This window comes from Neopelma chrysocephalum, unplaced genomic scaffold, assembly GCF_003984885.1.
Source record: "Neopelma chrysocephalum unplaced genomic scaffold, ASM398488v2 Primary Assembly neopelma1_119, whole genome shotgun sequence".
In the NCBI taxonomy this organism is placed as follows: domain Eukaryota; kingdom Metazoa; phylum Chordata; class Aves; order Passeriformes; family Pipridae; genus Neopelma; species Neopelma chrysocephalum.
Window position 1 is genome coordinate 4,133,787 of NW_020897781.1, and position 24,368 is coordinate 4,158,154.

General features: G+C 40.6%; 1 long non-coding RNA gene across 2 annotated transcripts; it reads right to left on the reverse strand.

The window, feature by feature from the left end:
* Positions 1 to 740: 740 nt before the first annotated feature.
* On the reverse strand, positions 741 to 22,121 carry LOC113974429. Of its 2 annotated transcripts, none has more exons than XR_003536549.1 (4): positions 21,681 to 22,121; positions 4,032 to 4,138; positions 2,677 to 2,771; positions 741 to 1,295 (listed from the first exon to the last, which is right to left on the reverse strand). It is a non-coding gene; the product is annotated as an uncharacterized LOC113974429 (long non-coding RNA). The 2 variants fall into 2 exon arrangements; XR_003536548.1 differs by lacking the exon at positions 21,681 to 22,121 and adding an exon at positions 5,119 to 5,334.
* Positions 22,122 to 24,368: the final 2,247 nt, after the last annotated feature.

Consider the following 24,368-nt stretch of genomic DNA (forward strand, 5'->3'; position numbering starts at 1 on the left):
TTCATTGGTTTTGGTTTTTAGAAGTGTTTCTGCAGAGATTAGAGGTGTTGGTTTCAGGATGAATTGGGATTTTCAGCTCTCGGCAGGACTTTGTTCCAAGCCCCGATGAGACTCATAAATGGTTACATCCTGCACGTGTATTCATCTCATATGTACTCCTATATGTGCAGTGAATCTAAACAAAAATAATAAACACAAAGAATGAAATGTTACTGTTATCTACAGCAAAGATGTTTTCTGTAAAAAATTTTGTTACTTAACGTGTCCCAAGCCCGAAAACCAAACTCCACAGAACTTTAAAGTAAAAAGAACTGTTTAAAGTGCTGTTTATTCCACTCCATCACGTGGTTTTTGTTGTTTTGTTTGATTCTATTCTTTGCACCAGATTCAGCCTTGACCCTTGGGTCACTTCTGCAAAGGCACTGGACCAAGGTTCAGTTCCAAAAATTCAATTCTTGGTCTTAGTTCTCTTTTGTTTTGGGATTCCAAGTTTGGCTTTAAATCTTTCTACGACTCAGTTCTCCATTGATAAAATTGGTTGGTTGGTTTTTCAGTTGTTTTGTTTTCTATAAAAAAAACCAAAAAGTCATCCCTTATGTTTATCATATTTTTTAGGAGGATTATTTGGCTTGAGTAAATGCTCTTGTTTTATTTCTGCTCTCTAAGTGTCTGATAGGAGTTTAACCTGAATGAGGAATAAAGAAATGGTGGTTTAGAGAACAATTTTTAAAATGGTCCTTTTATTTCTGCCTCATTTGAAGTTCAATAAAGCTGTTGCAGTAATTTGATTCTCAGCTGAAGACAAGCAGAAGGCTCATACTTGGACAACCATATATCATCCAGTAATTGTTACTTTATTGAAAATGCTGATTATGTGGAACTATCTTGCATACTAAAGTCAGAGAGGAAAAAGCAATCTCTTTACTTCATAACTATGTAACAGCTCATAAATAAACAAGTCGAATAGCTACAGCAAATGCCACATTTCAAATCTGATTTCTCTCTGGAAAGCATCTTGTTCAAGCCTCTGCTCAAAGCAGGGTCAAGGACTGTGTCCACCCAGAGGTTCAATATCAAGGATGGAAACTCCACAACCTTTCTATGCAGAAAAGGTTCCTGATGTTTCAGTGGAATTTCCTGCATTTCAGTTGGGCTCTTGTCCTTGGGGAGGTGAGAGTCACAGGCCAGGAGTTCCTCTGATCCTCCTCCTTGCACTTCTTGTTTTCTTCCCATCCTCAGAAGTCTCCCCTGATCTCCAGAGCCCCCTGTGTTTTCTCTTCTGAATCAGCAACCAACTTCTGCTGCAGATAATTTCTCCTGATCAATAAAAGCCCTCTGGTACTCTGGATATCCATCCACTGTCATCACAAACACTCCTGATCTTCACTTTGAAATCACGCATTTGAATTTCAGGAAAATTCATTCTCTCCCTGCCTAGTGTTAGTTTAAACTTGGATTTCTGTCAGCAAAATCTTTGTTCTTCCGTCTTCCTTTTGGGTGATGTTTTTCTGAATCTAGAACTCAGGAAATGTTAAGTCTGGTTGCCTTCAGCCAAACATTGTCATTGTAAGTGTAATGATTCATCATCCCCCAGAAACCTCTAATATGAACATCTGTCTGTTAATGAATTGTTTGGCTGAGTCACAAACTTACCAGACAAATATGTGAAGCCTTTTGTGGTTAGTTGAGTGATTAAGTCCTTTGTTCACTGCCTGGCCCTCACTTAGTTTTCACACCTCACAAGTCTGAGCAATTCCTTCAAGGAAATGCCCTCTCAGAGAATGAACAGCCTGGTATGATGTGGCAGTGGGATGCAGTTGAACCCTACCTAATATTTACAGAAAAAGACACTAAATAATTACAGAGAATATTTCCATGAGCAGAAAGGACACCCTTTGGATGAGTGAGTTGATCAGGACATGTTTGGGGCAGAGAGTTTGGGGAAGAAGGGAATGACCTGTTCCTTTGCAGTGTTTAAGACACTGTGTGATGTATATTGTAGCAATCCAAAGTTATTTTATCATCCATTTATAGGCAGAGTGTTTAGGAGCCTTTCTTCAACCCCCTGTGCAAGCAGAGCTTTTGGGGTCTTTTTGGTGACAATGAGGGTGCAATACTTTGTGGTTTTAGCAGGACACCCAGGAATGGGCTTAAGGGGCTCAAAGACCACGATGCTGACAGTGAAAGCAGTGACCAAACACCTTGGAATTGAAGCACTGAGTGTGTGATCCCACACTCTGATGGCCAGAGGGGTGTAATGGGGGGTGTTGGCTGTGTCAGGGTTTGACAGTGGAATCCCAATGCAGGAACTGCCTGGAACGTTCTCCTGATTCTGTTGGGAGGGGAAGCTTTAAGCCCCAGTGACAGAAGCTCTGTTACAGTGGCTGATGCTTGTGTGGGTTCATTCCCAGGAGTACCATGTTTGATTTTACGTGTTATTTTATGCTTGTACCTCCAGCTGAGCTGTGGCACAGCCGGGTTTGGTGTTTACCTGTGCACAGTTCTTAGGCTTCACCCTTTAGAAAATCTCTCTCTCTAAATACCAACACAGTGTGACATCCATAATTGGAATCTTATTCAAGCTGCTACATTGATTTAGTTCTGTTGGATAAACTGATGTTAAACTGAATTTACTTAAATTTGTGAAATAACTTATTTCAATCAGATCCACATTACTTGCTTACTCAGCCAAAGAATTTCATTGAAGAACAAAGTGGATCAAATTCTCTTCTTACAGAAGCAGTAGCAAATTAGAATAACTCCACCTAAAGCTTTGGAATAAACAAATTTAACATAAATAAATCCCTAGGCCAGAAATACATCTCTGAAACCTGAGCTCACTCTTTCTTTCCCTTGTTCAAAGTAAAATTAAGCAAATGGTTGAATGCCTTCCTAAATCAGGGCAGAAGATTGAAGTCTGATCCACTTAAGCTACTTGCTTAAGCTAAGGTAGAAGTGGAATACCTGGCTTCTTTTTCAAAGTGATAAGTCTATTAGAAAAAGGAACAAAATCTTTCTTTTTCCCTCTTAATTCACTGTAGAAATTTCCGTGTAATATATTCTTAGCATACGTGTATGTACAGAAGTGACTGTTTATATCTGGGTTATCCTGCTCAGTAAGAACAGGCTTTTATTTCCAAATTTCAGTGAATTATTCTTAAGGGAATCTGACATCTTCTAGGAAACCTAACTGGCAAAAGTAATAAGTAGTAATAAAGCAGAAGGAATCTTCGTAATCTCAAGATTAATGGATAAAATGTTTATGCTGAGGGGTCTCTTCATCAACAAACTGCTGTTTGCACCTATTTGCATTTTAATGGTTACCCTAGTTCTGAAGTTAAAATTACAGACTTTTCCCAGCTGCTCTTTAAATGCTACATTATAATTTTGAGGAAGCATCATACGTAATTATATTTAATAGACACAGAATTGATTGAAACACTTAACAAAAACAAAAAGCCCAGACCTAATTTTGTAAACATGTTATTGTACAGTAACCCCCAATGAGTTTGTTCTTAAATCTCCTAATTAATTTTTAATTAAAAAGCTCAAAGATGCTATTATACTTCTTGTTGTAAATGGCAGTCTTATGTAAGCATAAACGACTTAGCTGCTCAGACAAATATCTCCCATTAAAATCCCTGTTAATGAGAACTCCTGAACACAGTATTCCAGAGATTTAAGCAGTGGCAGCACTAAAATAGTCTAAATGTCACATGGGGGGTTGTTATTTTTTGTTCCTCCTTTCTTTTTTGTTTTGTGCCAACCCCACAGTAGGTTTGCAGGTGATAAGGTGTCCGAATTTCCACTTAGGAGGGTCAATCCTCTCCCCATTGCCATTACCAGACTTTTCATGGTATTAACTAGGAAGTGATAGGGCTGGTCCAACTCATCCCTGTTTAGGTGAGGGCAAATGGACACCAGATCAAGAAGTTTTGATGCAGATTTGCTTCATTAAACAGATGAACACTCCTTAATGAAACACCCACCCAATGGAGAAAAACACACACCAGCCAAATTCCCACCATCACATAGAGAAGAGATCCAGCTTTCCATGATTTTAGTCCATCTCCTCATTAGATCCAGGCAGAGGATCCGAGGCAGGAGCTGGAACACAGCGTGTTGCTGGAGGGATGGGCTGATGGCACAAATGGAGGATTATTAATAGCAGAAAAACAGCAAGTGCTCCTTTCAGAGAAGCATCTTTAATAGCAGGGAGAAAACACTTGAGACAAAATCTCATTTGCGATGTTTTTCTTACATTTTTAGCCAAGAAGGGATGGGAGGTGGAACTGCAGTGATTTCTATGGTTTAATTATGTCTTCTCGATGGTTATTAACACAGCACAGAAAAGCAGCAGAATTTAGAAGGCTGGAAGTTGTGAGCTCAGTTTTGCAAAGCTGCAGTTTTTATTTTAAAACACGGAAAGTTTTGTTGTTAGGATGAGGGATTAAAAATAATGATGGTTCTCCATAAAATCAATTCCCAGTAGCTTCCCTCTCATAACTTTATCAACTTCTTGATATTTTGGAAATGGAAGCCGGTACCAAAATCACTCAGGCTCTTTAGAACTGTATTTTTTTAAGTGTTCTAGGAAAAAAATGCCAATACATAGCCTCAAACCAGGAATACCCATCCACTCCATTTAATGGCAAATGCTGTCCTTGGTTGTAATGTATTTCCATATTTTTAAGAATTACTACTATTTTTGACATTTTTATTATTTCTCTTGTATGTGTGTTTTGGAGGTGTCTCTAGTTTGGTGTTCAGGGGGGTGGGTGGAACCTCAGACCTGCATTCCAGAAGTGAAATATTCCATACAGTCAGTTTTCAGGCAGGATCTGTCACCACAGTTTTTGTTGTTGTCTGCAAACAGGCTGTTGGATCATCTCTTGGGAAGTGGCACAAGAAGGTGAAAACAAGGCAACAATAGGCCCTGGAAGATGCTGGGCAACAAAACTGTAGTTTATATGTGTACAGAATACACCCCCAAATTTGATTTTTTTTATCTTTTTGCCTTATTTCTAAAGAGAGAGATTTGGAAAGATTATTTGTACCAATGTAATAATTAACCCAACTTCTCTGCTGGGTTACTTGGCTCAGAGATATTTGATCTACCTGATAAAATTCTTTCCATTACTACTCCATGGCTGCCTTGTTTTTGTTGTCATTGCATCAGCACAGGGAGTTGTGAGGCAACTGCTGCAATCAGTTTTTGTGCCCTGTATATTGTGGGCTTGACAAACACAGCTGTATTGGTGACTTGGTTGTTTGGGAAAATCCTCTACAGAACATTATTCTGCTGAATTAATACTTCCCTGGTGTTGAAGGCAACAGTTCCAAAATCTTTTTGAGTTCCTGGAGTGCCCCATCTCCTCTGGTGTAGCTCAGTCTCTCTGTGATGCTACAAATGAGACGTGTCACAGTCAATATTTCCAGTTGCTAATGGCAGGATTCTACAGCCGTGAATGGCTTTGTCATCTCGTTTTTTTGTTAAGATCTGTAAGAGTTACAGATCATAAGCCTGAGGTGTAAATGCTATTCAAATCACCTGCTCTTAAATTGCCCACAGGAGAGGTTTGCCTTGGAGGGAGCTTGATTATGAGAGTGTGCAGCTCACAGCACTCCAAAGGGAAATCTGTCCTCTCTTTTTCAGAAGCTGCTGCAGCAAATCCAAGAAAACCAGCAAACTGTGTGCTGGAGCTTGACTGTATTTTAGATATTTTTATCACTTACATTATCCTGAGCTTCTACAGGTCTGGGGATTTGAAATTCTCTTCCTTAGCAAACCTCAGACAGAATTTTTCTGTCGGCAGAGGTGGAACAAGTCTCACAGGTGCCATGGTTTGTACTTTCCAAATGCGAGGAAATCCCTGTTTCCCTTAATGCTTCAGAACTTTTTTAGATTCAGTTTCTCACAGTCCCACTCTTTCCAATCCATACACAACTCTAAGGAAAACCAGGGGTATCTGAGTAGTATGCTTTGTTTTGGCTGTTTCTGTAGCTTCTCTCCTATTTCTCCCAAAAGCCAGACACTTGGCATCCTTAATCTGTGCATAAACCCTTGTGTTCGGTACTTCAGGCTTTCAGAAAACCCTCAAATTCCACAGCAAACCAGCTACAAAGGCTCGTGTACCATTGTGTTTGAGATGGTGGCAGCTGTTCCTCTTTTGCAGAAGAGATGTTTAAGTGTCTAAGAGAAGCCTATTTTCCATTACATTTAACTTGTGACAATGCCTTTTGCTAATCTGTGGGAGAAAGAAGTTCAGGTCCCATTGTTCCATCAAGAGGGCCGAATTTGTGATGAAAATCAGTGTAGGAGCAGCCAAAATACTCGGAGGGCTGTGTATTCACTTGAGTATCTCTTCTTTGCCAGTGCTCCCAGTCTCCTGTAAGAACACCAGCTGTGCAACTTGTCCACCCAGCTGATGGCACTTCAAACCTGCTTAGCTTCAGAAATTACTTGCCTGTGTAATCTAATTTTACCCAATGTTCAGTTTAGAAAGAAGTCCATTTACCACTCCCAGATTGTTAGTTTCCTGATTTAATAGTGAACTGTTGAAGAAAAAGCAGTGTTTCTCCCTCATAACTCATGCTTTCATCCCACTCGTTCATACTCCAGTAATTGAAATTACAGTTTTATAATTGTGCAGACATTGATGATTTTGCAAATGGAGGATTATTAATAGCATAAAAACAAGAAGGACCTCTTCTCAAAATGTTATTCCAGCAAAAAAGAACTAGAAAAATATGCTTGATTATTTCTTCACTTTTTTTGTACATTCTTCACATTTTAATTAGGCAGAAAAAGTAGATAAGATTTTCTTTCATCAGCATGAATATTAGTGAATCATAGCAAAAAAGAAACTGATGGAACATATTACAAGTCACAAACTTAAGGGTTTTCAAATTCTCTTGACTTCAAGGTTTAAAAAAACTTTTGCAAAAAGAAATATAAATGAAACTTCGTTGGTGCTTCAATATAAATTGGTTGAGGGGGTTCTGTACATTTAAGTGAAAATTATGTACTTGATTTAATTTTATAGAAAAGAGAAAAATTTCTGTCTATAGATGCCTTTGCTGTTACTTTCCCAGACGTGATATTCCCACTTTGCAACAGGCAGGATCTTCCGGTAGGATCTTTTGGTCTTTGAGCAAATTACAAGTGGTGAATCTATTCAAACACCCAGTCTTTGAATATCTACTTTGAAGCAAAGAGCTGGTCAGGGACTTTGCCTCTTGCTTTGCTGGGAGGTCTGGGGAGCAGAAGTTGGGAGCACCAGCCCAGAGAAGGGGAATAAGGAACAATAAAGACAGTGAGATCACCAGGATCAGTTTTAACAGAAACATTGGAAGTGTTTGTTACACATTCCGTGACTACACTGTGAATTACTGGAGGATGATTCCATGAGGATGCAGGAATGACATGGCTGCATTCTGTGCATCAGCAAGTCCTGAACTTGCTGACAAAATTGAGAGAAATTACCACTTTTCATACTTCCCACATTTCTTACAATCTCTTCCTGAGTATTTACTTGATTGGGCACCAGATACTTAGGTCAAAGATTCCGTTTCTCTCTGTAATTCCATTTTTAGGAATGTAATTTGACTTTTCCATGGTACTTAAGGTTTTATCTTTGTTTTGTATGTGTATATTTAGCAAAACCTTTAAAAAATCAATCATGTTATGAGCATCCCATTGCTAAGCAACAATGTATTCTTCCCTCCCACAGACCTTCTTGCTGTTCTGTGAAAAATAAGTATAACAAATGTGTAAAAAAAAAAAAAAAGTGGGATGCTTTCCTCCTGATAGAATAATGCACTGAGCAGCTCTGGTCACTTATTTCTGAGGCAAACTATTGCTGCCATCTGCTTACAGACTAAAGTAGGAATGGTCTGAATTCTTCTGCACCCCTGAAAGCTGCTCCCGAGATCTCTGCTGGGGCAGAAGTTCTGCCACATGGTATATTTTGGTAGTTTCCATGTCCTGGTGGCTCTGTACAATTTGGATGCTTTGAGATGACCTAATGCCCTGAGATTTGCACTGCAAGACCCCACTGCACTTGCAGAAGAGGCTTGTGGCAAATTAGAAATCTCTAAATGCACTGGCACGCAGTGCATTGGTTTGGGCTCTCCTTTGGGAGTGTCACTGTAGGCTCTGCTGTTTTCACATTGATCAGAAGACAGGAAAATCGTGGTGGGTAGTGGAGGGGGAAGGAACGTGCTTTGCACTCCTGGAAAATGTTTGTCAAACCATCTGTTGTTCCAGTATCATTCTGGACTTTAAGCAATTTTCAGACTCTACAGCTCAACAGCCTTAAATGTGGTTTTTTGTTTGTTTTCTATAGTGCTGCTTTATTGTTTCAATGCTCTTGTGAGTGCCTTCAAAAGCTACCTGTGCATTCTATGAATTGTAATTTCACTTTATAATATCAGTGTTGTCTGAACAGCACTGAAACTGCTACAGCAAGGTCACTTTGTAGAACCAAACGCTGGCTAAGTGTTAAATATGATCATGCAGTTGTAGAACAGACTGAACTAGAAATGCTCCCTGGCTTGCAGTTTGTGCCTGAACTCGTGCTGTACTTCAGGAAAGCTGTAGGAGTGACAGTCAGGGGTCCCACAGCAAACAACAAGAAAGCAAAACAGTTGCTGTTTGGTGAGTGCCCCTGTCAGAGTTCTTGGGATGCAGGTTGGTCTTTCTAATACTTTGCCAAGAGGCTCCTATGCTAAGATACAAGTACTTAAATTTTCAGTGGTGACCTCTTAAAGGTATTCTTAATTCCCTCTTTAGCACAAAGGTACATAAAGGCTCTTTAGTTACATGTCAGAATGAATTCTGCTTATCTGTGTGAGAAGGTTGTGAAATGAGCTTGGGTGTGAACTTGAACAAGACATTGCACACCAAGGTTTGATGTGTGTCCTTATTCCTCCTTCAAGGAGGAGAGCCTTCAGGCTGTTGATTAGTGTGGGATTGCCATTTCAAACCTATGCTCCCTTTTTTGATTAGTTTTTATAAATTTAGAGTGCAGTGCAACAAACCATTTAAAAGTCATTGTGCTCCCAAAGATGGCAGTGGGTGGAGTTACATGTTCCAGTGGTCGTCCTGGGTGTGTTAGAATGGTCATTTTCCATGATATAACACAGAAGTCAAGGGCAAAACAGAATTTTTCATGCCCTGGCTTTCAGATCAGATTGATAAACTACCAAACCCTTGTGTATGTGTGAAAATATTGCAACCCCCCACTGCTCTCCTGTGTGCCCTGTTCCCATGGGGGGGTGAAAAGCAGGCAGGGAGTTGAGGAACAGAGTTGTACCTTCACCTCATGTGCCAGGTGACAACTGAGTTAGCACAGACTGGAAGTAGGTTGCAGAACAAAAGACAGATAATTCCCTTCCCCCTGGAGGGAGGGAGAAGCAGCAGCCACAGTATTGATCTATTCAGAATTTATTCCTCTGTTGTTTCTTCAGTGCTACAACAAGATGCACTTTAATCAGAGCAAACAGTTAATATTCTGTTTAACCTACAGCAAAGTAAAAAAAAAAAGCCATGTGCCAATGAGGATACAGTCCATAAGTCTTCTATCCACGCTCTTCTCATTCATTTTTAATGATCATTTTATGTTTTCACCTTATTTCTTCTTCCTGTATTATTATATACACAAGGGGGAAGAACGAACAAAGTTAAATTGTTTCTTGGGTTTTGCTGAGCTGCCTGGTGGGGAGATAAAAATAGCAAGTGCCAGTGGCAAAGTCTCCTAAAAAGTGCCAGCACATTGTGGAAGTGCTAACACATTGTGCTATTGAATCAGCACTGAGAAATCAGATTTTCCTCCCAATGCTTTCTTTAAACTTAAGGTGACCTTTAGGAATGCATTTGCATCAATGTAGAGAACCTTATTACTCTGTTTTATCCAGGACTAAGTCAGCCTGAAAGGAGTTCAGCTGTGGGTCCTGGAGATTCCCTTCCTTTTCTCCTAGGCTTGATAGGACATTATTGATTCTGGTACCACGGTAAAGAAGCCACAAATGCACAGTGTTGAGAGATATTGTCTTTGGGAAGATGTTATCATGCAGTAATTTAGAGTTCAGGGCTGCAGAGAGTTGTTATTTATGAAAGACTCCATTGCAGCACTTCTGAAAACCCTTTCTATATACTTGCTAATTCCATCTGTTTTCCTGGAATTCCACAGAGCCCGAGGCTATCTCCAGCCCAGACACCGAGACAATTTTTAAGCAGGGTTTAGGCAGCAGAGCTGTCTTGGATGTGGCTCCTGTCTCGCATATTGATTATGTAGAAAAAGTTTTGCCTTGTGGGGTCAAATTCTTAAGCTCTTACTTGTGGATCAAATAAAGAGAGATTGAGAGCTGCTGTGCCACTTATTGATTTTGAAGGAAACAAGAATTGCTCAGAACTTCTTCCAGTCAGGCCTGAATTGATCAAAGTTCGCGTGGGTTGAAAGTTATGACTTGTTAAGTTACTTCAATTATTTTACACTTAAATAATTTTACTCATAACCCTAATCCAAAGCTTAGTGAACTCGAAAATATTATCTTATGCTTCCATGGACTTGTGGGGAAGGTTTATTTAACAGGTTAGATTCAGAAAGGTCTTGACCAGTAGAATTGGACAAATACTTAGAAACTTGGTGCTAAAAATTAGAGTATTGAGTCGAAGACAATATCAAAGAATGAAACAGTCACAGCAAGACAGAAGAGGCTCTAGACGGCCAGGGACTTTGAAAACAGCGAGATTTAAGTAGCTGCTTAAATGTGGAATTTAAAGAAGCCGGGAGCAAGCTGAAGAAGTGCATTTTCTAATGCATCCTAACTGGCTTGTCTGTGATCTCTGCAGAGCCGGGGCAGGAGGGATGTGATTTGCAGAAGGCCAAGCTGTGTTTCCAGCACAGCAGGGGGGGTTCAGGCCCTGTTGTTGCCCAGGTTCTCCATGGCAGTGTAGGGGTGCTTACAGTGGGTGGCAAGAGGCACAATGGCACCAAGATCAGCACGGGAACAGCTCCAGTGAGCTGCAACAACATCCTCTCCAACTTTTGTGAGACTGTCCATGCAATATTCCTCTACTCAGACTTTTTATTGGTATATTTTGGTCTAATGCACACAGCAAAACTATTCCTGAGAATTCACTGTGGGAGCTGTATATGTAACAGTTCCTGATTTTATCTCAGTCTGATGTATTAGTTTAAATAACCAAATAATAGCTATAGAAGTTTAAAGCAGATGGCATCAACATTTCATCTAATTTGTGACTAAGAGCCATTGCATTTTGTATCCTTACTTAGAATGCAATAACACCATTTCTGACTTAAATATTGATGTCAACACATCAGTATTTTTATTTGTCAAGGCACTACTTATACACTGATCAAGGCCTCTTGGTTGATTTTTGGTTATATTCTCTCTTTTCATTTTTGGTAGTTTAATTCAAACATTAAAAAATTAATTAAGCAAAAAATACTGCAAATATATTAGTAATTCTTATTTTTCAGTGCCTATAATCTATTCAGGAAAGAGCAGAGATATTTAACAATTACTTAGCATTTAACAATTACGAAGTAAAAGGATGATTATAAATAAGAGTGAGGACGATTAGAAATAAGAGTGAAAAGGCTTATTGAAGGCAAAGGACGATCTGATGATTAGAGCAGCTGATGAATAATTCATTATTCCTCCTTTCCTAAGCCAAACTCTGGAGCAGAGTAATTGTGGACACCGTGTGTCCTGTTATTAAGCTGTTAATTTGCTCAGGCAATTCAGGCCACTTTTGAGCACTGGAGCTCCCTGGGTGGCCCAGCGTGAAGGGGGTTTGGAGTGTTGTAAGGGGGTACAAACCCCAGCCCTGCAGAGGATCAGCTGCTCTGCCAAGTGTGCTCAGGCTGGCACTGAGCACTGCCCATGATGAGACCCTTACACAGGGGTGGGGTGGGGAACTGTCTGATGGGACCTGTACACAGGAGTGGGGTGAGGAACTGTCTGATGGAACCTGTACACAGGAGTGGGGTGAGGAACTGTCTGATGGAACCTGTACACAGGAGTGGGGTGGGGAACTGTCTGGAACCTGTACACAGGAGTGGGGTGAGGAACTGTCTGCTCGGCACCTCCACTGAACTCAGGCACTTTGGCACATCCCTAATTAAAGACATGAGCCTTGAGCTCCAGGTGACCAAGCACTGGCTGCAGGCAACACTCTCCAGAGAGCTCGAAGGGATAACAGAGGTGGGAGCCTCCCTAATTTCATGGGTGATTTCTAATTAGCTGACCCTTGAGGGGTTTAACTTGCAAGGCTGAGGGGAAAGCAGCCAAAGAATAATGGAGTCTCCAGCACTGCAAGTGTTGCTTGTCTGACCTTACATGGATTTTCTGCTCCTGAAGAAGTGCAGCCTGCCAGGAAAAGAGGGATGTCTTTGCCTGCTCCCCTGGATTGATCAGGAGCTGCTGCTCCCAGCACAGCAGCCGAGCAGGGCTGTTGTGCAACTACGTGGTGGTAAAGAATAGGAATAAGACAAAACAAAGCCCTGCTTCATTATTCAGCAGAGAAGGCAAAGAAGATCCCAGGATGTTATTTGGTTCTCTTCTCTCACAGTCAAAATGAAGCCATTGGCAATTAGCACTAATTTAGTCTGCGACAGGACTCTACAATAAGGACATGGAAGCAAAACATAACTGAGAAGCTTTGAGCTTATACAAGAGTATATAATCAATAAGAACCAGAATGGCATTGCCACAGATGTAGTTGCCTCTAATCTAGTGTTGGTATTCCAGTAATAGGCCAGAATCACATGGAAATCCTAGAACATGGTGTGCTGCAGGTAGGAATTTCACCCACAACTCATAGTGTAGATTTTTTTTTTATTTCTCTGGTAAACTAAAGAAATAATGTGCCTTATGTAGAAATCAGGTCTGAGTGAGAAAATAAAGTCTTGGAAAATTGCAAAAGTTGTGAGAAAACTTTATTCATGCTAAGTGTATTGTCATGGGGGAAAGGAGACTTTATTAAAGATTTAAATTTAATAAAGTAATAACTCAAGGAAGAAATAAAAATCTTGATAAAGTTGATCCAAAAGAGCCTGACAATAAAAGGACTTAATCTAAAGGATTACAAAATCAGGAGTGAAATACAAACCCGACAGAGCAGGTTCATGTAGCAAGTAATGAGCCTGCACCCCTGCGTGACAATGTGAGGGAATATATTCAAGGAGCTGAAAGAATTAGATGAGATTCTTGACACCAGGGATTAAGGGTTGTGACATGAAAATAAGAAAAGGATCTGAATCAGTGAACACATGATGTATCTTGAGCCAATGGCTTTCCGTTCTTAAGATTTTATTTGGTTTTTAGTGCTTTCTGTCTTGGAGGTACAACACAACTGTGGGTTGGGAGCAGGCTTAGCTTTTTGCTGCCTGTCACCCGTTTTCCTGATTGTCTGGGGCTGAGTTCATGATTCTGCATCATGAGATTTCTTATTCTTTCAAAGTCACCACTTGGGGAACTATCTCTCAGCCTGAGCACACTGGATGATATTTTCATTGCGTCCTGATCCTGCAGGAGTGAGGCATCAGAGTTTCCTCTGAAAAGAAAGGTGCTGACAGCCAGAGAAATTTAGTCTGGGTTTTTTCACACTGCCAATAGTTATTGTGCTACACATTGACTGAGCACATGAGATTGCCCAGACTGGCCATTTCCCTCCTTGCCTTTTTCAGGGCACTCTTTACATTTGCCCTGGGGGAGCTGAAGTGGCTCTGGGACAGGGCTGAGTTTGCATCGTTTTCCCCCCCCGTGTGTCTGCAAAAGTTTACAGAAAATACTTTACCTTGAAACAGAAAGATGTAAAGGGAGTGGATGAACATGATTTCCTTTGATTTATATTACAGTCAAATTTTCAAAGCTTCCTGACCCTTCTGATTCCTTCTTGTGGCTCTCCCAGCTGGGAAAGGCTGGTCTGCAGGAGCCACCTGAGACAAGCTCTGCTAAATCAAACCACTTTGCAGGCGCAGGGGAGCACATTCAGAGCAGCTGGAATCTTGATTCTTGAATCAGGCACGGGTTTGGCTGTGCTGAGTGAGGGGGAGAGTTAATTAAAGCCAGTCTTTCAATGGAAATTCTTTCAGTGCATTTCTATCTGTGGAGATGGTGATTGATGAGAACATAAATGGCTGATTTTACTGCAAGTTATTAACATTCCAGTCCTTGCTGCATCACCACTGATCCTGCTCAGCAAAGACCACTCTCCAGTGATGTCACTGCATATTTCTCTGCACAGTCAAGTGGTAAAGAGTATGATCATTGCAATTACTACTCTGATTAGCCCACTCTGCTACTTGAGGTAGTAAAAAATAGATGTTTCCTTTGCCTAGTGGCAAATCCTCATTGCCAGCCTGTCAGCAGCAAGGAAGCAATATTTATAGTTGTCTTTAGGGAGCTCTGTCCCATCGTGCAGTTAATTATGATAAAATGTTTTATTTGTAGGAGCTTAAAACTGCTTTGCACTGTGGCAATGCACAGGCTATGAAGGATCTGCTTAATGGGGATGGTCAAACCAGCGAATATCTCCTGCAATATGACAGGAAAACCAGCTCTGAGAAATCAAGGTGTGATTGTAGCACAGCCTGATAATACAGCTGTGCAATGACAGCTGGAGATGAAGGCAGAGTTCTGAGTGTGTCAGCCCTGCTCCCCACACAGGGCAGGCTCAGCTTTCCTCAGCACTGCACACAAAACAGGATGATGACTCTCCAGAGGAGAGCCTGTCTCATGGGAGGTTGGAACACGGGCTCTCACCTGACAGGAGTAACGTGGAGAGCCCCAGGAAGCTGGTTTGTTTGCTTCTGTGGAAATGGGGAGGGTTCTGGTTCTCTGGTGATGCTCAGCCCCCTCCCACTGACAGTGGTTGCCCCCACTATGGACTATGTCCAAAACCATTTAGGATTGCCTTGCTTCCCAGGGCCTTAACATGCCCAAAAATAGGGAGCAGTGTCCCAGGAGCCCTGTTGCCTCCCAACATGTGACTCTTGCCCTAAGCCCAGGGCTGGCCCTGAGGGTGTGTGAGCCAGGCTGGAGGTGCACAGTCCACCCCTCCCTTTCCTCACAGACCCCTGGCACTGCTCAGGCTCTGCACAGGCTGGCAACTGCTGACCTGGAGCAGAGTCCATGTTCCTCAGTGCAGAGCCACTCACAATCCTGCATCATGGGAGGATCCAGGCATTGAGGACAGCACCCTCTGGAATCACTGTGAGACTTCTGCAGATCCTAAAATGTTCTGAAACTCAGCACAAGCAAACAGATGGATAATTTATGGGTGCTCTGATGGAGGGTTTAGCTGAGGAAGCTTTCTGGGGCCTTTTATTGGAGGAGATTCATTAGCATTTGTACAGGAAGGGCTGGAAAGCCCCAGCACTGCCTCTGCTGGCCCACATTGGAGTCTTTCATCATGACACTGCACAAAGCAGGACTTGACAGGCCATCTAAATTAGGGCTGCGTGAGCAAAAATATTCTTTATCTTGGGAAAAGAAAGAAATTATATTAATATATAATGCCCTACATTTAACATTCCCTCAGTACCCTCCCACTTCTGAGTTACTGTACTTGGAGATGTGATCATATATTAAACACTGTGAATTCAGGATCTTTTTCGTTCTGGCAGTTTGTCTGGAGCTGTTCCATAGAATGTGTTCAGCTTTTGTATTCATCTCAAACCCAAAATTTATTGGAATGATGTATTGGTTAGAATGTCTGGGAAAATCTGACAATATTGTACTTTTACTCTTCTCTTTTGTGTTCACGTACCTGTCAGAGGAGCACGTGCACTTTCCTTTGCAGTCAATAATGAACCAATTAGAGCGTAATTAGAGCAACTATTGCTTTTTATGCATAAAATCATAACACCTCCATGTGAGTCACAGGATGTCTTGTGTAAGATGTGCAGGTAGGTTGGACTATGGTTCCTGGGAGTTTTCCTGAAGCTTTAATTAGAGCTTCTTGCTGGCTCAGGCTTTCAGAATTGGGGAAGCAGAGTTGTGGACAAAGGAGATTGTTTTCCTGGGACAAGGCTACGAACAGGGCTGTGAACTCAAGGAATTCATCCTACAGCCCAATTTCTTGGCCCTTCAGTTACAGGCAATCACAAAATTAAGAAATTGTATAATGCTGCAAAAAACATCATTTTTTAACTCAAATATTTTAGTGTATTTTCCAAATACTCTTTACTTTATAATACTTATACAAGTCACTATGATTCCAAAAACATTTTGTAAAATATAGGAATTATAGCTGAAGAGTTTGCTTTTTATGAAGAAAGATGAGGTGGATAGACAACGAAAAGTTGGGGCTCTTCCCTAAAACTGTCAAAGTTTATGAGGCTGTCTGAGCTGGATGGGATTTGAGGGTATGTTACCTCTGTACAGGATAGAATTTAAAAAAATCAACAGCAAGAACACATTTAGAGGACATGTCTCTTCAGGTTAAGGTGCCAGTCTAGCTCGTGGTACAAAAGAAGTCAGTGCAAACTTAGGTTGGACTAATGTAGGGCAATTCTTCACAAGGTAACCACTTGCAGTGATACAGAAAAAAACTCACCATGCTGAGACAGTTCAATTAAAAATTGTCTTACATTTAATGAGAAAAAAAAAAAGAAGGATAAATCCAAGACAAAAGAGGAAAGGTAAAGAGTAATTAATTTTTTTAGCTGCATGGTGCTTGAATGTGCTTTGAAGGGCTCTGTGTGCAGAGCAAGAAATTCATCTGACACAGCCATGAATATTTACAGTATTGGAAATTCCATGCAGGGTCCAGCTTTTGTTTCCCGTGGAGACTGAAGCGGAGCTTGCTGTAACAAAATAAACAGTTAAGTTGTTCTGGAGGTGTATTTTCTTTCAATTCCAATCAAAAATGCAGCAGCAAGAGCATAAAGGTGTGGTTTGGGATGAGTGGGAAACGCCCCAGGGCAGCAATCCAGGCCTGTGGACAACCTGCTATTCCAGGGGCTCGGGGTGAGCAGCTTCCAGGGCTTTGCTCAGCACAGATGGATGGAAGGATTTCCTTAAATAACCAGCTGAATCCCTGGGGTTTAGTCACTTGGAATCATCCCTTCATGCAGAAAAGGTGATTTCTAAACCCTTGGTTAACAGTGCCTGGGGTGAGATCCCCATTTGTACAGGACTCATTCCATGTTAAATATTAACCTTTGGAAATGGGTTTAACTTTACAAAAGGTTAAAATAATTCCCATTTATGAAGCAGTGTATTAATGCATTTTTCCAGCAGATACGTGCAGGACTAAAGCTTAAGAGATGAGTTTTTGAACAAAAATGATCATGGCACTGAATTATAAAAAATAATACTTGATTTTAATTAAAGAGCTGAGCAAACTATATGTCATAACCAAACATAGACACTTCTCTGTCTTTTTATACTTGATTTTGGGACAGTGAGGATGCATTTATAAATCTGTATTTTAAATAAAAATACAAATTAGATGCACCAGTTAATAGCCAAGATGAACGTGTTGCCTTGTTAAAAGAGGTATTTGTCACTCCTGTGTCATCTTTCTGGGAATGCTTAAATAACTTGATACCGTTTCTATGAGTTGGATTTTATTGCAGCTGATTTATGGAGGCTTGCACACAACTTGACATGCACAGGAAAATGACAGGCAAGGGAAAAGATCGAAATAAGTCTTTTTTTGCTACTAAGCACTAAGTGATATCACATTCTGCAAATGAAAAACTCTCTTCTCCTCCGCCCTTTACCTTCAAAATACCCTCTCACAACAAATACATGTTTCCTAATTATAGGCTGAATCAGTTTAGTCGTTCATTAACTGCTCTGAGTCAGCATATTGGACCTTTCCACTGGAAAAAAATTGTTTCTACTTCTGAACATCTCAAAACTCTTTTCTTTGGAGCTGAGAGATCCCTCTGTAAGGATTTATTTCCAAGATATCACTATCAGGAATGCAATTGCACTTCCATGTTAGAATGTAGATCCTTAGAGATACCTGTGCGAGATGAATTCCAAGATCATTTAATTAACATTATTGTCATATAACCACAATTAAGAGCAAAGGTTTTAATACACAAGAAATTTTCAGCTGGAAGTTTCCTATTTGTGAAACTTTGAGCATGCACAGCTCTGCAAATATCTTGTTTAAACTACAGCTATGGTTTCTTCTTTAATTGTATTCATATTTAGCAGATCCTGTATCACCCAGAATATTTACCACTTTCTGGCAAATCTGGTTCTTTGTGTATTTTAGGGTTTCTGCTGTTATTCTGCATATGAACACCCACACAGGTCATGGAATCTTTAGGTTCTTTGTATCAGTTACAGAAAGTTCTGTTACAGCCCCATAAATTAATGTATTTTATGCTTCCTCCCCAACTTGCCATGATGAGCCTTCACAAAAAATTAGCATAATTGTAATCCTTTCAGACTATAGAGAATAAGAAATAATGCAAAGATCTCAACTGGCTGCATCATATGGGATTCTCCTTCTCCTGTTTTTAATTCATTTTCTCATATTTGTTGAAGATGCTTTTAAACCAGCCTGAGTTAGACCCTACTCAGCTTCCAGTGGGGAAGCAGCTGGAGCAAAGGGCAGGTCTTTGGAGATGTGCATTGTGCTGAAGCCTCCTCTGTAACCCCTAATTCCCTTTCCTCTTACAGTGCTGAATCCAGCTGGAAATTAGGATATTTAAATGTGGATGTCCTTTTTCTCTCTGTCTTCTTCCAGAGGGCTGGGATCACGTAGTGGGTACCTTTATAAAAGAGCAGTGAGGATGGCTTTGGAATTCGGGATGCCAGGGTGGGCTTTGGGGGCACACTGTAGTCAGTGGGGCCTCGCTGGCAGCTCCCTGCAAACTCTGGGCGTGTGTCTCTCTCGACTTGTTCTCTCCCAGCTCATTGTATATCATTTTTCAGAGTCTTCTGGAAAGGCAGTTCAGAAATTTAAATGTTTAGAAACTGCAGTTGGCAGAGGCCAAAGTTAAATCCACACGAATCCGGTGCCCGCTCCATGGTGCAGTGCCAGGACACGACTGAGTTACGAGTACGGCCACGACCATCAGTGGTTACACTCAGAATGCAAATAAAAGCCCATTTGTGAAATTTTGGAATGCCAGTGCTCTAATTACATACACAAACATGAAATTAATTTGACAAACTAAATGGTATATGGGATGCACCTTGAGTGAAGTCCTCAGCCAGTGATGGGAACTGAAAACATTCTCTATCATTTACAGAAGTAAAAGCTATAGATGTACATATTCACCTTTATGAGTAGGTATTTTCCTTAGAAACATTTGCTTTTCTGCCTATGAAATCCATGGAGAGCCAGGACATTTATATATGTGTATAACAACTTCTTCTCCCAATGAAAAGACCCTTCCTTTAAAATCAAGCAGCCTTCACATCTTCCTCTCTTGAAATAACACTTCACTATTCGTGTTCAGTGTAATTCTGAAACTGTTTAGTCAGACAATGTGTGTGTGTCTGTGTATGCATAAACCTATATATACACATGTAAAAAAATTCAGGGTTTGGTACGCAGTGACTACTCCCACCTTCATAATCCTCAGTGTAAAGTGTAAGTAAGAGTTGTTCTATCTGTTGTGGTGAACCATAAGCACAAAAGGATCCAGAAAGTAATAACAAAGATAAATAACTTTGCAATAAAATTTCAGCCCCAGTAATTTCCCATTTATATGTTCTCACTGAATCATGTAGTCCCAAGCAAGGCACTTTTTTTACGTCTGGGCTGCATCATCCAAAGTAATTTTATATCTAATACTTCCCAGTGTGTCCAAAATATAACATCACATGCACAATGCATGACAGTGGTCGATGAATTATACAGAGCCCTCAAATAATATCACTGTGAATGTGATTGCATAGGCTTTCTAAGGCAATCAATCTCACCATACTACGAGGAATGAATTGTCAGTCAAGTTTCTTTTTTATCCTGCCAGGAATGCTTCAGAAGCTGGTACTTAATGCTCCTTATTGTTGAAGATGTTTCTCTTGAGTGAAATTACTGATGTGTTCTGCGTGTCTTACAATTTAGGTCTTGGTTAGCACAGCACTTTGCCAGAGTGCATTACCCGAGGCTGGAGGGAATCTTAGGAAGTGAAAGGAAGTGGAAACTTCAGGGTGGTGGAGGTTGAACAAATAGGAGCAACAAAAGAATAGCTTTGGTACATGAAGAGCTCGTCTTTGTCTTCTCTAAGTGTAAGTTCTCTTATCTTCCCTCCGTCTCACACGTACTCCCACACACCTATTGAAAACCTGATTGGAAATGACAGCTGCGTCTCGTCTCCTGAGAGCAAACAGATGAACCTCCCTCTTTTTTTCAAGTAAGTGCCTGGGATGTTTCTCCATATTTTTCCTGGAGCATCTGCAGCAAACAGAAATCCCACACTGGCAGAGGAGACGGGATTTAGTCTTAGTTGAGTTTTTCACTGATGCTGCAGCGTATCCAAGTCGGCTGAGTAACTGGTGTGAGATACCCGTGCATTCCTCACAGTCAGGAAGCCTTTTGGGGCTACAACTGCCTCATTTTCTTCCCTGGAAGTTTTCTGTAGGTGTTTGGAGCAGTTAGAGCCGGGCTCCTCTCCTGATTCATTTCCGATAGACAGCTGAACAGATGGCTCTGCACTTCATTATTAATGTTGTCTGCAGACCCAATCACGGGGCATCAATGAGCCAAACGTGGGAAGATAAACATGTCAGTCTTCAAATTCAGCTCTCACTTCTGGGCATTGATCATTGAAGTCACTCCTCGTTCTGTAAGTTATTCACCTGGAAAGACTTGCGGGCTTTATTGACCACTGAAAACCTGACAGGTTCACAGGCAACCGAGAGAATCCGCTCACCACGGGCAGATATCAAAACAAGAAGTAAAAAGTGACAGGAGAAGAAATAAGAGGAAAGCACAAACAGTCAGAAAACTCTTTAATAAGGATTATTTTTCTCGGTAGGGTAAATATAATCTTCAGTTGGTTACAGCGAGCTTACAGATTGCTGAGACAGAGGAATCCTGCGAGGGTGAAATTCTGCTCAGTATTTACCTAGATGCTGTCATCTTATTCTTTCTCTGGAGACAAATGCAAATGTGTGCCACAGACTTTAAATACACCATTAATTACTGAACACTGCCTCCCTTGCACATAGTCAGTGAATCCCATAAGTTGCCTTCAGTGTAGGGGATATGAAGAAATTGTGCCAATGTTTTTCAGTTTGGAACTTACTGTCACTTCTGGAATCGGTTTGTGACAGCAGATGTTAATTCTCTGCTCAGTAGAAGCCTCAGCACTGGTAAGCAGCAAAGTTAGCAAGAACAGCTGTCATAGTTCAGTGCAATCTTAACATTTCTAAGACTTTTATATTCCTGCTTTATTGCAAGTTTAACCTTGGAAATGGAAAACCTGTTGCATCAGCACCAAAGAAACAAAGCTAACGTTTGTGTGGATGTATGAAATGCATATGGAACCCAACAAAGAGGGATTAATTAAAAAAAATAAAATTAAGCAAAAAAGGAAAAAGCCATTCACAAATTCACCTTATTACATAAAAGCCAGGGCATGCTTTAGATTAATTTTATACTCTAGTATTTATATGTAGCATCTTTCAGAAATGCTTTTTAAATTCTATTTAAAAGACTTCCCCCTCACCTGCTTCCAAAGGTTTGTCTCAAGGTCACATCATAACCCTGTTCAACCACCAAGTATCTCCTATTTCTTGCCAGAGGAATGAGCATTTTCACAGCAAGGAATTGCTTTCATCTTGCATATTCTTTGCTGTCACTTCCCAAAAGTGGAATATGCCCCATGGTTTCAGTTCTTGCACCAAATACGTTGCTTCATTGAACTGGCAGCTGCTGACAATATAACATGGAATTTCAATATATTCTGAATTCTCCCAGCCTCCCAAAAAAAGATGTGTTTCACACTAATGGGCCACATCCATTAATCTGTCCCTTCAGAGCAGCAGTGCAGCTCAGAAATGAATTCTCCTGTTTTCCCCACTTGCCACGTGTTGGTTCAGTTGCAGAATTGGTTTAGGAAGCTCAAAGTCGATTCTTTTCTGAGAAAAATAAATCAGAAGCTCTGCCATCAGTGTCCAACAGGAAATGGGGATGCTGAGTCCAACCCAGTACTTGCAGCTTCAGTCTCTGTGTGATGAGAGGGATCCTAAAGGTCAGATTAAATTCAGTCCAAAATAAAACCCTAAATTACATAAAGCTTCAACGAGTTAACTCTAACTTCATTCTGCTGGGGATTGCCTTTTGCACCCAGGTATTTGCTGAATAGACAAAGCCTTCGTAAGCAAATAATCTTCAGTGGTGGAGGCAGAGGGGAGGGGATTGGGAATGGCTGAAGGTAACTGGGATGAACAGCCTGGTCTGCACAGAACTAAAAATATGTCACCCGCCCTGCATGGAAAGCAGCCTAAAAACTCAAGGGATCCCTCTGATTCCAGAGCAGCAAATGGGAGGCAGGAGAGTTTTCTTCCCTTTTCCACAGCTGAGATGCAAACATCACTCACTGCAGTGCCTTTTGACATATATGTTGTCATATAAAAAGCTTTGTAATGATATAAAATTGGATGGTATTTTTCCTTTCTTCATACATTTCCTTTAATCTGATTTATGCAGTTTACTGAGGAGTGTACATTTTCTCTGAAAAAATGACACACAGTAGCTCAGCAGGCTCATGTCTAAGACCCCTTGTTAAATAACCAATATTTGTGAGTGATGTTCTGCCCCTGAAACAACTGTGTTATTTTCTAATATGTAAGAATAGCACATTTTGCCTTCTAAGTGCATTACGTGCAAGAGGCTTCTGTTTGTGAAGCAAAGCAACAAAACTCCAGATTATTGTGTGTGGAATTCATTTCAGTGACTGGAAATCAGGACCCATATTTTCCCAAAAAGCAGAAATACCTGTTCATCTCCCACACAGTTACACAATACACAAAAATAGCCACTAAAACACACTGTCTGTCATTTGAATTATTTTCCTGCCTCCTCTTGTTAAATAGTCTTGCAGATGTGCTACACATTGAATTAATACTTGGCTCCTGGAACACAATGAGAAAATATTTCAGAGTATGATCTAGTTGGAATTACATATACTCAAAGCTTTTAATCTTGTGCTATGACTTTATCCCAGGTTTATGGACTGCATTTTTAAATGCTTAATCTTCTGTGAGGATACATATATTTCCAGGAGTTTTTTAAGAGTGGTTCTGATGTTCGAATTTCCTTGATCTTTCATTAAACATTTTGGTTTGGTCTGACATATATTTAAATAATTTATAGTAATCACAGGAACAAGTGCACAGTTATGATGTAAGAATAGTTGCATAAATATCCAATATATTCCAATAGCCTGAATATTTCATACTCTTATTATTAGTATAATATTTCCTTCATAGCAATGACCATGTGCAACTTTTATTACATAATGCATTTAAAGGTATTTTAATATACACTGGTTTCTTTTGTGTTAGACCTTGGACTCAGACTTACAATAAGATAGCTTTAAAAATTACTGATTTGAATATTTAATGTTGGAATGGACTCTAGAGCTCAACGGACATAATTTCAAATAATTCATTCGAGTAAATATTTAAGTTTTATTTATTTATGGTATCATTAATGCAAGAGTATTGCCCTTGCTGTGCAAAGGTCAAGATATAATGAGGAGCACATCAGTCTCACTGCACCAGAGATCTCCAGAGCCAAAAGGAACAGGGGGCAGCTGCCTTCCCTCATGGGCCAAGGCCAGGAAGAGCTGAGCCCAAAGCAGATTTGAGCTCAGTCTAAGGCTAGAGCTGCTTTAATAATTCCTGCTGCCCCCCAATAATTTCTATTTTAATTTCTGCACCGTCACTGAACTAAAAATGAAAGCACAGAAGCCACAGCACTGCTTTCCTTCCTCCCTGCCCAGCTGCAATCAAAAGCACTGGGAATGTCACAAGGAAACACAGATTCCCTGGAATTGCTGCTCTGGGGGTGTGAGCAGAGCAGGTCTGACCCCTCCAGGGGGCTCTGAAACGCAGCCCCACGTTCTGTAACTCGTGTGAACGGGGCAGCAGCTCCAACCCTGCACAGATTCCCACACTGTGCCTGCAAAATGAGGAACAGGAGCCAGACAGCAAATGAAATGATCACACATTGAGTCTAAAAAGCATCTTTAATATTGTGTTTTAGCTATTCTTCATTGGGATTTGGGATCTGTTTTAATATCACAAGACAACCGTGCAGATTTCTGGGGTAAACAGGAAGGTGAGATGTGATTGTACAACATTAATGTTACACTGAGTTGGGCACTTCAGAGTGGATACATTCCCATACT